Below are 13,620 nucleotides of genomic sequence, written 5' to 3'. Positions count from 1 at the left end.
GAAACCAATTATCACCACTTCAGCTCCAGTTCCATGTAATTAGAACATAAGAACATAAGAACTAGGAACAGGAGTAGGCCATCTTGCCCCTCGAGCCTGCTCCGCCATTTAATGAGATCATGGCTGATCTTTGTGGACTCAGCTCCACTCTCCGGCCCGTACACCATATCCCCGAATCCCTTTATTCTTTAGAAAGGCATCTATCTTTTTCTTAAAAACGTTTAAAGAAGGAGCCTCCCCATATCCAACGGCCTCCTGTCATTCATCGGCCTCTCCAGCAAGTGGTCACGCTGGCGCAGATTAGTATTCCTTTTGAAAAACATGAACCTGGCAGAAGGGCTTCTGTGGGGAGCCGAGGAGACGAGTAGCCATCTTTGCTCACAGGCAAAGAGACCAAGGGCGATGGGATTGCCACCCCAGTGCTCAGCGGGGGATGGGACCCTCAGCTTGGGGTGGGGGATCCTCCGAAGTGGTGGCCCGCCATAGGAGGGTTGGGGGGGGGCACAGCTGGGCAGCCAGGTGGGCAACTGCCTGCGGCACCACCATGCCAACCCGTGGATTGTTTACCCATTCCGGGGCACCCTTGTCCCTGCCTGTCTGCCCCACCAGCCACTCGTAACCCCCATCGACTGCCGAGACCTCTGGCCATGCGGCTGAAGGCTATTTCATAGATTTCATAGAATTTACAGTGCAGAAGGAGGCCATTCGGCCCATCGAGTCTGCACCGGCTCTTGGAAAGAGCACCCTACCCAAGCACACACCACCCTATCCCCATAACCCAGTAACCCCACTCAACCAACACTAAGGGCAATTTTGGACACTAAGGGCAATTTTGGACACTAAGGGCAATTTAGCATGGCCAATCCACCTAACCTGCACATCTTTGGACTGTGGGAGGAAACCGGAGCACCCGGAGGAAACCCACGCACACACGGGGAGAACGTGCAGACTCCGCACAGACAGTGACCCAGCCGGGAATCGAACCTGGGACCCTGGAGCTGTGAAGCAATTGCGCTAACCGCTATGCTACCGTGCTGCCCCAGGTGAACCCCAGGGCCCTATGGGCACCGGCCGGGGTAAGAGGCGCTATTTCTAATAGGGAATTGGCAATTGTGGTTAAGTGAGCACTTCACAGAACCCAAGTGGATCCCCGTGGGCGGGGTGGGCCATGTAGCATGTGGGAGCCATTGCCTAGAATCCCAATCACACCTTGATGCCTGGACACTGTGCCTGATCACTGTGGGAGGAAACACCACACACGCAGCAGCCAACATCCGAAACAGCCAGGGGATGGGTCAGAGCTCCAGGGACATATCAGAGGGTGGGTGGGTGGCACGGGGAGATGCCTGGAGAGATGGGCCAAGGGTTCGGAGGTCAACCTGCATTGCAGTAGAAAGTAACAGAGGCATCATACTGGTTGTGCACAGTGGTGTGTAATGTGTTTTACAATTCCCCACTCTCCCGATGGGGCCACCCCCACCCCCACCCCCACCCCCCTCCCCCGGTGCCCTCAGTGATCCTCAACGTGCTTGGCCCTCCTAGCTCTACTTCTACATCTAGGTGTGTCCCCAGGATGCACATCTAAGGTGGAGGCAGCCAGCTGCTTACCCTGTCCCGTGGCCTTAGATGCCCCTCGTGGGCGTCCTCTGGGGGCTCTGAGGCCGGAGGGCCCCGGCTCACTTGTTGGTGGCACATGCACAGCCGCGCCGCCCTGTCCCCTGTGATGACTTCAAACCGCGGCCTCATCAGAGGGGTGGAACTCGAAGGAGCTGATGGCCACTGTCGCCACTCCATGGGAAGGATCCGGGTTGCCACACAGCGCCTCTTACCCCGGCCGGTGCCCATAGGGCCCTGGGGTTCACCTTGGGATAGAGGGGGAGCTGGTTCGAGCCCCGTCTGCCCCGCATCGCCTGGCTCTGCCAGCCCTGGTGCCTCCCTAATGTCTGCACCATCATGTCGACACCCTCAGCGATGCTCCTCAGTGACTGGGACATGCTCGGCAGCGCCTCGGCAGTGCCCACATGCAACTGGGAAAAGCTCCGCTGTGTCTCGGCCATTCCCATCTGAGAACAGGACATGTCCCATAGATACTCATCAAGGTCAGCATGGTAACGGGTCACATCCCCCAGCGAGTCGGACATTCTGCCGAGACCCTCAGCCATGGTCGTCACCGACTGCGTGATGCCTTGGACCCTTCACTAATGGTGCCGACATTGTGCACCAATCTTCCCACTGCGGTCGCCACACGAGCAGTATTGGCCTCGGTGCCACGCATTGCTGCCGCCATCTCCTGCACCCAAAGTCTCTGGGTCTCCTCCAAGCGACTATGGATCTTCTGGAGTGACGCTGACATCTCCCTCTGAATGCCCCGGTTTCTCCCTAACGTCTCGATCAGCTCCAGGATTTCCACTCCCAGAGGCTCAGCAATAGGGTTGGGACCCAGCTGGATGCTGGGATCCAGCAGCCGTCCAACTGCTGTCTCATCTGGGGTTTCCTGCCTCCACCTGATGTGCATCATCAACACTGTGGTGCTCACCGGATTCTGCCCCAGAAGCCTGACCACTAACATGTCCCACCAAGGTGTGTATGTGTCTGCGCTGGCGAAGGGTGGGAATGAAAGCTGTGACGAGACGGTAATGGTTGCATCCTCGGAGCTCTCCTCCGAGGTGCTCGGAGTCAGGAGAGGTGTCGCCCGGGATGGGCCAACACCATTGGCTGGAGGACCTGCAGGAGAATGGACATGTGGTCAGTGGGAGAGGAAGGGGCAGTCAGTACGGCAATAACAACTCGCGTTCGAAAGGTCCTTTGGGTGGAGCCCGGTGGTTCCTCATCTCTGCGGCATCTGCCAGCCTGAGTGACCAATCTGTCCTCTGCCGCCCCAGTCACCTCCTGGGCCCGTTTCTCAAAGGAGGTGAGGATTCTTAAGTCCGGCACTCCTCCACTAGTCTGGGCCCTCTCCCGACGATTGTTGCAGAGTTTTTTCTGAGGAGCCGCAGAGGGGGCATTGCTGTCACATGCATGGTTCACAGTGGTGGGGGGGGGGGGGGGGGTGAAGGAAGGGTTGGGGGGTGGAAGGCAGAGGGTGTGGAGGGAGGATTGGGTGTCACATGGGGAGTTGACGGGTGGATGCTCCCTTGAGGAAGGGTGGGGGGCTTGGTGTCTACTCACTCGTGCTGCCCGGTGTAGGTCGTTGTCCTTCTTCCTGCACTGCTGGCCAGTCCTCCCGGTCACACTGCCCAAGCTCACAGCTGCCACCACCTCATCCCCGGCAGCACTGGCTGCCTTGTGGTTGACTCTCCTGGACCTCTGGGAACAAGACATCCCTCCTGTCCTCCACAGCGTCTAGGGGCCTCCCCAGGTCAGCATTCCCGAATCTTGGGTCCGGTCTCCTCAGCCCATTATTGCGAGCTGGCTGGGATTGGCTGAGCAAGTGCAGCTTAAGTGCTTCTCGACATTGTTAGCGGGGGGCTAGCGAGCGCAGTGCCAGCCAATCAGCTGGCGAGCCTTCATTTGTGGCGAGAAGCCCGTTAAGTGGACCAGTTAACGTTGAGTAGCGTTGCCAGTTCGCTGGGCCGAGCGCCAGGAATCTCGCGGCAATTCCCACTCGCCATCACACTTCTAAATTGTTCCAGAGAATCGCAGCCCCTGCCTTGAAGTTCTGCAACCCGTCCTGGCACAGCGCTGCAGTGGCCAGAAGTGGTGCTGCAGTGCTATGCGTCCACCTGAGTCCCAGGGCCGCACTTGAGGTAAGTCCTGGAGGTGCCAGGGGCAAGTGGGTAGGGGTTGGCCTGGGGGGTCGAGACGGCAGTGTGGGTAGGCCGGAGAGGAGGCAGGGCCGGAGCTCCCAGGTCCTGGAGGTGCCCCGAACTTGAAGGAGCCTTCAGATGGAGGGAACCCTCCCTCCCCTTCACGCCCGAGATGGCGGTTCGTTCACTTTTCATTTCCAGCTCTTACCCATGCCCGGCAACCTAAACATTAAGACCGGGCGGGAAAAGGCTGGGTTTCCTGTCATAGGCCGTGCCCGTTCCACCGTGAGATTGTACCTTGGGCGGGGAAGACGGCATCTAGGAGGGAATCCCATTATTGCAATCTTACACTTCTCCCTTCGCCTCAGAATCTGGGGGCGGCGTGGTGGTGTGGGTGGGGGGGGGGGGGGGGGGTCTAAAATTCTGGCCATGGAGCAATCACAGACCCCAATCCTGCTGTGCGGCAGCACCACTCTTGGGAGCTGCAATATACTGTTGGCTCCAAACCCTTTCCATCTAACTTGCAAAGCTTTTCAATCTTTGAAAACGTGAATGGAAAATGGAGCAGGGGTGACACTTCTGCTGTCACATGGACTGAAAAATGCGTTTACTGTATGGGAGGGCAAAGCACCATCTATCCACTAACCGCGATAGAGCACTTCCTCTCAGGGCATTGTGATAACACTGTTTATTAGTACCGTTGTAGGAAGTGGAAACTATGGTTAAAATGTAACCGAGGCACATTAGTTAATCTTGCAAATGTGGAAGTCCCGTTTTATACATGCCCACCTAGTTCAACATAGGAATAAAGGTCACATGTTGCTTTCAGCCACAATTTTGTCCTGTTCTTATCAAGTTTTCACTTTTCTTTCACAAGATATCTAATGTAAAATAAAGTCACAATCATCCCAGATGACCATAGTGTGCCTTCCCCTTTGAAGAGGGAGAGCTGACTGGTGGTGATTTAACCTGAGGACGCCTCAGGCGAGGGGCAAAGCTGAGAAGGCGGGGCCTTCATGAATACCACAGTTGCTACGTGTTATCTAAGTCTCAGATTAACTCCAGCAGCACGCGGACTCAAGTTCCTGTAGTGCCTTACTTGTTTTATTCTGAAGAGTATTTTTATTGTAGAATTCTGTTGTACTGATGTTTAATATGCTTGCACTAAATTCCTCTCTCAGCTAAAGTAGCCCAACAGAAATTACCACCCTCCTGTTGAAAGAATTGGAGAATGTTCCTGGAGACCCATCTTCATTCTCAGGGGGCCAATCTCCTTTCTTCAATCGTGGGTCAGTGATGTTGGGCACCTTTTCAATATGGCACCCGGACACAACAGCAGACTCCGCGCTGCCCAGGCCTGCCCTGACACTGAATACGGCGTGAAACAGTCGGGTGCATAATTAATAAGGTCGGGGTCGGACGATTTGGTGCATTTTGTTGCCAGCTCCCACACATGGAAATGCTCCATGTTCTCGTCCGCACCATAACACTTAGTTTCAAAATGAGAGAATTCTGCCGCCTGTATCACATTGCAGCAAAGAAATCTTTGGCTGGTCTTATACTAATATTGTTTTTAATTCAGTTTTCAGGTGACCAGCAGCCATGTGCTAGCTTCTAGTGTTTATATCGTTTCCACAGAATACTCCTATCTTGGCTGTAGCCTCATCGACCCAGATGTTCTGGATCTTCCTTCCAGGTGAGGTGTCAGGTTTAGTAATTCAGTTGCTGGGATTGTATTTCTCATTGCTGACCTGAAACCTGAATGATCATGGACCAGGTTGTGTTGGTTATTAGTTAGGCCATTTCCTGCGTCCTTTTGCTCAAGTTGTTCTGCCCTGTAAATTGTCGGGTGGATGAGCTAACAACAGCGTGATGAGGGCAACAGGGCAGTGTATCCCTTAATCAATCAGATTAAAAGCTTGAAAGGTTGACAGAAAGGACTGTGAACGATGGTAAATTGGAATGGATAATCCCAATGTCAAATCAGCAACAGTCAATGAAATAATGAGAGGGAGAAAAGCGACAAAATTACCGTTCCATAGGATTCTTTACATCCATCCAAGCAGCCATGTGTGGCCTCTGTGTAATATCTCATCTGAAAGACAGATGCAGGGAACTGAGACACAGTCATCGTGACCTCTGGAGGATGACTGTTTGGAGGAATTTTTAAAAACATTTAGATTACCCATTTATTTTTCTCCAATTAAGGGGCAATATAGCGTGGTCAATCCACCTAACCTGCCCATCTGTGGGTTGTGGGGGTGAGACCCACGCAGACATGGGGGAAAAGTGCAAACTCCACACGGACAGTGGCCAAGGCCGGGATCGAACCCGGGTCCTCAGCGCCGTAGGAAGCAGTGCTAACCACTGCGCCACCGTGCCACCCTTGTTTGGAGGGTAAGCAGAAACAGTTGACTGAGAAGAAGGCCCAGCGCACCAGCGGCCAACGAGTTGTCCACCTTCTCAGCTCACTGCCTTCCTTTGCAGCTAATGTGGCCGAGGCTGCCAGGCCAAAGTGCGGCTACTGAACAACACCAGGCAAAATTTAACACAGATTGCCCACCACAGCACAAACCATCATCTCACCGGACAGAACAATTCCCAAATTAATTACAGTACTTAACTTTCCGCGATGATTTAAAGCAAATTAATGAAACTCCCAGGGGGCTTATGGGTGAGCGGCCATTTTCCAATGGTGGTGCGGTGCAAATTGTCCTTGCAAATCGCACCTCTCTTGTGACAACTTACAATTCACGCACTCCTCTTCCCAAATTGCACGCTAATTTCCACATTAATAATAATAGACATAGGTCAATCGGACACCATTTGGCTGGATTCTCCGCCCCGCCGTGCCACATTTCCGTTTCATCCCGCCGGCGGGATTCTCCGTTACGCCGGTCGGTCAATGGGGTTTCCCATTCTGGGGCTGCCCCATGTCGTCGCGAAACCCCCAGGCTGCCGGCAAAGCGGAACATCCTACTGGCAGAGAATCCAGCCCCATTGTATTTTCAGCAAATTCCAGCAAAGCAGCATCAGGATAAATGTTCGGCTTGGTTCAATGGTGACGGTCCGACTTCTAAATAGTTGTGGGTTGAAGGTCTTGAATCTATATAATTTATAATATATAATTTAAAATGAATAATATGCAATTTAAACTGATACATTAACGTAACATCTTTAAATGTTTAGAGCATCGAATTAATCCTTTCGCTATCATTATCAGCTGGACATTTTTGGTGTGTAGTAATAAGCAGGGGAATAAATAAACACCAGTACTGTAATTAGACAGCAATCAAATCTGGAAACGTTCGTAAGTGTATGTGATAACTTTCTACATTTGTATATTGCTTCTCATCTTATATCTCTTTATAAAAAAGCATTTTGCGACATGAGATTCGATGTGAGGAGTGCTACACATCTTTTGGTATACTGGGTGAAAGTAGGGGTTAAGTGCAAAGCAAGTAGTTTCAAATTTTAAACTTGTCTTAGTTACTCATTTGCCCTGATGGCTTCATGCCGAGACAAAAATGTATGTGCATTTGGACAAAACCAAGACTTATATATGCACCCAAAAACCTACGTATATTCTTACATGCGTGCAAGTACATCTATGCGAAAAGACACACTGGGGTAAATTCAAATAAAAGCCCATGGGAGGAGAATTAAGTGTGGTGTTTAATAGCTGGCTGATTTGCTACTGTTTATTTTCTGCTCCTGCTGTTGTTAAATTTTGCCTTCATTATACACACAGGTTTCAGGCTACATGGGGTGAATTTTATGGCCCCCTGCTGGTGTACCAGAAGGTAGAGGGGCATGTGAAATAAAACTGGATGGCTAGTCCGGTGACACCACCACGACGCCACCCTCTCCATTGTGTTGGGTGAAAACATTTACAACCTCTCCCTTAGTGTACATTTGCATGTTAGACACTACATGCTGAAGTATATCAGTACCGACTGGGTACAAGCAATGCAATTTCTGCGGTGAATGAATTCTGAATTGGCCTGCTAGCCAGGGGTGGTCCCACTGTAATTAATGGAATTCCGATGAACACACTTTGCTGTGTTATTGGAGCAATGTGAAGGGAGGCAGAGCTCCAAAATGCCAGCCTCCTTGAGGTTACTAATATCAAAGATATATAAACAAGGTGGTGGAAAGGGTTATGAATCCATCGTTTCAGGAGACAATTTTGGGGGACTAATTTAAACTGAAAGTATTCCTCTTACACCTTCCTCCCCTTCAGACAGTGAAGCATTTGCCATGCAAGCCAGGGAGCAGTGGCTTTACAGAAAAGCTTAATAAGTCTTTAATGGCATATTTTACAAGCAGTCCCAATGGGAAATAAACCTTGAGCAGCCTCGGTACCCTTAGTCGGCCACAAGGTGTATATAATTAATAATAGTTTCAGTTTATCAACAAAACATCTTTAATTTCCCTGCATAATACACATGTCTGTTCCTAGTGCAAATGTTTTGCAATATTTATATGCACTTGTCTGTAGTTCTCCTCATTGTAAGTATGAAAAAATGTGGATTGGAGTAAAGAATCAATTTTATTGCTGGGTTTCCACCTGAGTCCCTTGATTAAATAACCACTAATTACCTGTAATTATCCACCAGCACAAACGCTTGTGTTTCTTATTTTCACCATTTTCATTGTCTGGAGAAATACCATGGCTACTTAACCAGATGCAGCTGAAGTTACTGAAGGTACTTCAACTTCTTCATTCTGATTTCATGACTGCCATTTAAAAGGCTAGTAGTATAATTACAAAAATGTCCTCGGTGGGTATAATCCCTTGTCTGTGCTGAGTTAGCTGATTCCAGACAGTCGCCCTGGGCTAAGAAGGGAGAAATCAATCTCTGGTTACTATCCAGAGAATGCTGTCAGAAAGCATGCATGGCAACAACAATGGCCTGTATTTATATAAAGCCTTTCCTGTAGAAAAAATGCCCTAAGCACTTCACAGGAATAGTATAAACAAAAATATGACACTGAACTACATAAGGAAATATTAGATCCGATGATCACGAACCTGGTGAAGAAGAATGTTTTAAAAAATAAATTTAGAGAACCCAATTATCTTTTGTTTCCAATTAAGGGGCAATTTAGCGTGGCCAATCCACCTACCCTGCACATCTTTGGGTTGTGGGGGTGAAACCCACGCAGACACGGGGAGAATGTGCAAACTCCACACGGACAGTGACCCAGGGCCGGGATTTGAACCCGGGTCCTCAGCGCCGCAGCCCCAGTGCTATCCACTGCGCCACATGCCACCCTGAAAAAGAATGTTTTTAAGGAGGACAGTGAGGTAGAAGCAGAGGAGATGCAAGGAGGGACTTCCAGAGAGCACAGCCGAGGAAGCTGAAGACGCAGCCTCTAATGGTGAGGCATTTAACAATGCGGATGCTCAAGAGACCAGAACAAGATGAGTGCCGTTATAATCGGAAAGTTGTGGGACTGGAGGGGAATCTAGAGATAGGGAGAGGTAAGGCCATTTCAAGACTTGGAAACAAGAATGAAAATTTTAAAAACAAGACATTTTTTAAATGGATGCCAATGTAGGTCAGAGGGCACGTCAGTGATGGGGAAACTGGATTCGGCATGAGTTAAGAGATGGGAGCAGATCTTTGGATGACCTCTCCCTATTGGCAATCTTTATGTCAGAGATGATTTTTTTTCTTGTGGATGACTGGGTGGAAGTGAGGTGGCTGTGGGTTTGGAGGTGGCTTACGAACTGAAACTTAGCTTTTCAGCTAGCCTTACAGGTCTTGACACCATTTCTTATTATCAATTACCATTTTTCCCAAGTTGGGTATTTGCCTTCCATCTTTTGATATTAATAGAGAAGACCTTCCTAATGACTTTGAGATTGCCGTTGAAATGCTTCCTTTGTGCAGCACCTCATTCTACCAGAACTTCATAAGTGGGGCATGTATCTGAGAGGTGAGTATGCCTCCTCCATGTTTCAGTATTCCTGTGTGCCTATTATCAGGACCTTCCTGCTGTTCACACCGGCGGGATCTTCCAGTCCCGTCGATGACGCACCCCGCCATGGATTTCCTGGAGGTGTAGGGAGGATTCAATGGGAAATCCCATTGATAGCGGTGGGACCAGAAGACCTCACCGCTGGCCAACGGCAGGCCACCACATTCTGCCAAGAAACACGCGGCAGGGTGGCCAGAAAATCTCGCTCATTGTTGGTTTACATCTAGTTGGCAGCAATGGGATCATTCGTCAAGCATGGATCATTACCTAGTTCACTTCTGATTGTATGTTGCGGGAGGTTCTCCAGCAGCTACATGTCCATCACGTCATTCTGATTGAATAGTTCTACAAAGTGGTCTTTCCAGCAGGTTGAGACTGGCTGTGTCCTTGAGGAGGGTCTTGTTCCCTTTGGATCTCACCAGTGTTGTGCTGGGAATCCACAGATCTCTTTTTTGTCTTGAAAAAGGCACACGTGTCATTCATGTCAGGGAGGAGTTGAATTTCTTCTGCCTTCCCTGTCCATCATTTGTTCTTCAAGTCCAGGGTTCCTTTTTGAAACTTTAGCTTTGGTTGCCTTGTGGGTGAGCTCCTTTTCTGTGGAGTTTGGATCCTGTCCCAGATCTGGACCAAAAACAGAAAATGCTGGATAACCTCAGCAGGTCTGACAATATCTGTGGAGAGAGAACAGAGCTAAAGTTTCGAGTCTGGATGGATGGCTCTTTTGGAGGGTCGGCGCAGACTCGATGGGCCGAATAGCCTCCTTCTGCACTGTAGGGATTCTATGATTCTAACTTTGGAAATTATTTTACCGTAGGAGAAAGGTGCAGAACTGAAAAGAGCCCTAAATTATTTCCTGTTATATTATTGGTCCAGATTTTTCTGTCAGCTAAGTTAAATCCATTGGGTAAAGTGATAGGCAGACTCAAACTTTCTTTCTTGTCATGCCTTTATTTTAATGTATGGTGCAATCAGCCTAGGCTCAAACACTTCAGGCAGTAATGCAGCTTTATCAAATCATCCCTTTCCAGACATTCAAATCTCCCACTTCTTTCGCTGAACTCCACTATTGGTTATAAGTTTGTGCATTGCCTTATATGGTTTATTCTCTTTAGCGCTGTCCTTAGCAGTCTCAGCCTCCTCATTCGGCCTGTGCTGAGTTTCAAGCTGTCAATTTAATCAAATGCTGAGGTGATCAGAGTCTTTAACATCTGCTGATTTAATTGCTCGAGCATTATTGTACATCCCAACTACCCTTTGTGCTCATTTCCAACTTACCTCCATTTTTTTGCCATTTCTTCGCAGCCCGTGACTATCAAATGGAGCTCACAGTAAACCCCGCTCATAGCTGTCCACAAGCTTCTGTTTGGCAGCTCACTGTCATCGAGCGAGGCGCCCTCTATAGGGGATCTGGAATCTCTGCGCAGAGGGCAACAGCATGTCTCCTCAACCAATCACCCTGAGGCATGTTTACTGGGGCAGGGAGAGCCTGAACCCGGAAGAATAAATTAAAATACTTAATTCAATGTAAAATTATGTACAGTGAGCAAAATAATGAATTTTAAAGTGATTAAAGTATGTTTATGAATGAATGAATAAAATCAAACATTTCTAATCATGTTCGCCTTTAATCTCATTTTTTAAAAATTCTCAATTTACAATGCTTTTCTTCCCGTAATAATACTAAGGCATTGAAAATAAACAAATGAGCAATGTCATGAGAATCAGGCTGAATAATTCAGCAGAATACGTCATCTCTCTTTTTGGGTCAAATTTAAATAACTTGTAGAGACAAATAAGTTTTAAAATCATTTGACATGCCGACTGCCAGGTCCTTTGTGCAAATAACTTTATATAGGCCTCATCCTGCACTGGTCCTGGGTCAGCGCGTTCAGGCGGAGCTTTGAAAAAGCTTTGACCTTTCTATCTGATCACTGGTAACTTTCAGCAGCCTACAGTTTCTCTAGTTTTGAGAACTGCCGCTCAACTCAAGATGTTTATGTTGTTGTTAAATTGACTCATTCAGATTGATGGTACAATACTCCTGAACAGTCATTCACTCATTAGAAACGCAGTATGGAAAATATTATGCAGACTGCCAACACAATGACTGTAGGCAGACCTGTAGGTGTGAAACACTCCAAGATCTATTTTCAACGCCCAGAAGGTGAGTAAAAATAGCTATAGTCATTTTCTTGACAAAAAAGGTAATACGCAAAGAAACCCAGCTCATCATGGTTGTTGTCCAAGTTCTTGCAAGGATAGAGATTTCAATGATGGTTTATAGAGGCGTTAAGTGAAAAGTGACAGGCAGCTGCTTACGCAGCCAAACCTGAATACTCAACCATACTCTGTGACTCACAGGGTTATATATGTGCGCTCACTCATACTCCCAGTTCTCCATTCTCCTGAAAGACCTCAGATTCTTCTACCCTCACATCACCAATTATGCAGGCAAACAGTGCCTTTAGAATTAACGGAAAATACGACGATGATTATAGCAGTACTCCAAAGAAATTGTCTTTAAACAGTGATTTATGTAACTCGTGTAAAAATAAAATACAACCAAGAACCTTCGGGAGAGTTAGATGTGTGACCCATTTTATTTATTTATTCTTTTGAAATAAATTTAGATCACCCATTTCATTTTTTTTCCAATTAAGGGGCAATTTAACGTGGCCAATCCACCTGCCCTGCACATCTTTGCGTTGTGGGGGTGAAACCGACACAGACACAGGGAGAATGTGCAAACTCCACACGCACAGCGACCTGGAACCGGGATCGAACCCGGGTCCTCGGCGCCTTGAGGCAGTCGTGCTAACCACTGCGCCACTGTGCCGCCCTGTGTGACCTGTATTTTCTTTAAAGTAACAAATCTTCCAGTTGTCAAACAAAAAGTCATACTCTATGGGTGGCAGTTTCCAGTCCCATCATGGCATGCTTTCCAGCAGCGGTACAGGCTCGCTTTTGGTCACCAGCAGGATCTTCCAGTCCCACCGTTGTCTCTGGCATTTTGCATGGCTCTCCCATTGTGTTGCAGGGGAAAGAAACAGGACAGCCTCTTCAGTTAACCCTGCAGAAAGAACTAGGTCATCTCTCCTTCTGGGGACAAGCCAGAAAGTGATCCAATAGACTGCAAAGCCAATAAGGACAGCTCCAAAGTCCACCGGAACCATCGAACTTTACGCAACATAGCACCATTTACACCTCACAGACAAGCCATGGACTGATTTGTGTACTCTTTGTTTTTAATTTAAAGTGCCCAATTAATTTCTTTCCAGTTAAAGAGCAATTTAACGTGATCAATCCACCTAACCGGCACATCTTTTGGATTGTGCAAGCGCCACACAGACTGTGACCCGGGGCCGGGATCGAACCCGGGTCCTCAGCGCCGTGAGGCAGCAGTGCTAACTTGAATACTCTTTTAATACTTTTATTTGGGGCGCGATTCAACAGACCAAAGTTAAAGGATGCGATTCAGTGGCCTCATTGCGCTCGAGCGCAACAAGGCCGGTGTATAGCGGGAGAGGCCAAAAATGAGAACCGCGCCGGGCGCCAAACCATTCGTGGTGCAACCAGCCTGCTGCCATAGGCAAAATCGGGATCCCTCTGTAGCATGGCGAAATCACCACTTAAGCCCTATTTCCATACAATTAACGAGAGCCACCCCACATGCAACGGCCTCCCGTGATCCAACCGCCTCCCCAGCAAGTGGTCACACTAGCGCCGATTGGTACTGCTTTTTAAAAATGTGAACCTAGCTGGTAGGCTGCTGTGGAGACCCGAGGAGGTGAGTAGCCATCTTTGCTCACAGGCAATGATACCGGGGGCCCTGGGCTTGCTGCCCTGTTCTCAGAGGGGTGAGGGGGGGCAACCAGCGGTTCCAGCC

The 13,620-nt window shown here is 48.7% G+C and overlaps 2 long non-coding RNA genes across 2 annotated transcripts; one reads left to right on the top strand and one right to left on the bottom strand.

Annotated features, from left to right (window-relative positions):
• The first annotated feature begins 4,865 nt into the window (after positions 1-4,865).
• Positions 4,866-11,349, top strand: LOC140426071 (uncharacterized). The gene is made up of 2 exons (XR_011948124.1): positions 4,866-5,442; positions 11,037-11,349. It is a non-coding gene; the product is annotated as an uncharacterized lncRNA (long non-coding RNA).
• On the bottom strand, positions 5,436-11,164 carry LOC140426076 (uncharacterized). The gene is made up of 3 exons (XR_011948125.1): positions 11,010-11,164; positions 10,002-10,405; positions 5,436-6,852 (listed from the first exon to the last, which is right to left on the bottom strand). It is a non-coding gene; the product is annotated as an uncharacterized lncRNA (long non-coding RNA).
• Positions 11,350-13,620: the final 2,271 nt, after the last annotated feature.

Source organism: Scyliorhinus torazame, chromosome 1, assembly GCF_047496885.1.
Source record: "Scyliorhinus torazame isolate Kashiwa2021f chromosome 1, sScyTor2.1, whole genome shotgun sequence".
Classification (NCBI taxonomy): Eukaryota; Metazoa; Chordata; class Chondrichthyes; order Carcharhiniformes; family Scyliorhinidae; genus Scyliorhinus; species Scyliorhinus torazame.
The sequence above is the reverse complement of the archived record's forward strand: the minus strand, read 5'-3'. Positions and strand labels throughout refer to the sequence as shown.